Genomic DNA, 2,289 nt, shown 5'->3' on the forward strand with positions numbered 1-2,289 from the left:
GAGAGATTTTTTGCTTCTAGGGAAAGAGTGTAGGCATTCTGTGATCACTTACAGCGTTTTAGGAGGATATTCTACTATGGAATAGTGACATTTTCTTGTTCGACCCAGACTCAATGTTACTTTGAAATTAATAACCTTCTCTTTATAAGAAAGGGCCTCCAAAGAGTTCTTTCTAAGTAATTTTGAGTAGGATCATAAATTGTGCTGCATTTTCCCTCTTCATTCCTTAGGGGTAGTGGCTGGACATGCTTCAATATGTGCAAGTAATTCAGTTGCTACTTTCTTTTACAGTTTTCCCTTCTAGGCTTGAATATCTTACCATGTCAGATTTTAGCATCGAATTTGATGAAAATGATAGAAACAGATGATCATTATTCATGAATTTTCTATTTTCCAAAGTTCTCCTCATCCTAAGAGTATCAGGAGGATCTTCCAATACAGTGCATTCATTAAGGTCGTCTGTGTGTGCTTAAATATTGTGTACGAGCATGTGCATGTGTGAGAATATCCATAAAGGAAAGATGGTTCCTTTACACATGAGTTTATAATGGACAATTCAATAGGGGCAGGGAGCACTTCATATCTTACTTACTGGTGTAAATATCCTTTGAAGTAGGTAATGAGGACACAGAGGGGGTGCCCAGATTAATGTTAGCAGTGTCATTCAGCTCAGTCACGGTAGACAAGCTGTCCAAATCCCAATTTGCCTAATCCAAGTCTTGTTCTTAAAACACTATTAAAGTCTTCTCCAAACTTTCTCTGTTCATGACACCAATAATTGCTTTCATTTTTTTTACACTAGTAGTTTAATGCTTGTATATCAAAGGCAGATTATGTTTTCTGTAATGGTTGTAAGGTTAAGTGCCACTGAATGAGCAGTGAAGTAGATCATATCTGCTTCTGAGATGCCATAACTGAGAGCATTGAGCAGATCCAATCAGGAATGATTTTTTAATTTAGAGTATTTTTAGAGGACCTTAGGTGCAGATGGATGAGTTAGTTAAATTCATCTTTCTCTGGTCATGGCATATTATCAGTCAATATCACTCCATGCAAAGCTCCTCTCTTGTTTTCAACCTTTATTTTTTCAACTCTATTGTGATATAGTTTACATAGGACAAACTGCACATATTTAAAGTGTATGATTTGATGAGCTTTGACATGTGAATACACCTGTGAAACCATTACTATAATCAAGATAATGAACACATCTATCAGCCCCCAAAGTTTCCTTTTTTGTCTTTGTAATTTCTCCTTCCCTATACTCTCCTAACTACAGATCTGCTTTTTATCACTATAGATTAGCTCACAATTTCTATAATTTTCTACTAACTGAATCATACAGTATGCATTATTTTTTGTCTGGCTTCTTTCCTGCCTTGTAATTATTTTCAGATCCATTTATGTTGCAGTGTGCATCAGTAAATCCTTCCATTTATTCCAGAGTAGTATTGTCTTGTGTGGAATTTGTTTACCAATTCATCCATTAATGAACATTTCAGTAGGTTTTAGTTTTGTCCATTACAAATAAAGTTGTTATGAGCAATCATCTATGTCTTTGTGTGTGTGTGTGTGTGTGTGTATACACACACACACACACACACACACACATATATATATATATATATATATATATATATATATATAATTTCTCTTGTAGAAACATCTCAGTATGGAATGGCTGGGTCATATAATAGGTGGGTATTTACTTTTTTAAAAAAGTGTCAAATTATTTTATAAAATGGATGTGCCAACTTAGAATCTCACTAGCTTTGTGCAAGAATTCCAGAGTCTCACCAATACTTGGCCCTTGTCAGTCTTTTAATTGCCACCATTCAAATACCTGTTCAGAGGTACAATGGTGGGTTCAGTTTTCACTTCCCAGTGAAGCCACCCTGCAACTCCTCCCCAAGGTCCCAAAGGATTTTCCAGCTGGCTGACGATTAGACTCTTTCTGATGTTTCCTGCAGGACTAAAACCTTTTAGCTCCAGGTTCATAGTAAGAAGCTGTTGCCCTTTGAGCATCTCATAGGAGGTCTGTCCAGAAAAAGTCCAGCCATTGTCAATACAACAAGAACATTTTGTGTGACATCGATGTAACCTGGCTGCCAAGGAGACTGATTGGAATGAGCATGTGAGTAATGATGACTACACTGTACTAGTCAGTAGGGTTGGTAGACCTGATTCTTTAAGGCCACAGAGCTAAAACCATTGTTTTCAATCCCATCAGTACAATCCAGGAGATTAACAACAATTCCAGGTCCTCACCCATGCAAACCAGAATCTCTG

This window comes from Phyllostomus discolor, chromosome 10 (assembly GCF_004126475.2).
Source record: "Phyllostomus discolor isolate MPI-MPIP mPhyDis1 chromosome 10, mPhyDis1.pri.v3, whole genome shotgun sequence".
Lineage (NCBI taxonomy): Eukaryota > Metazoa > Chordata > Mammalia > Chiroptera > Phyllostomidae > Phyllostomus > Phyllostomus discolor.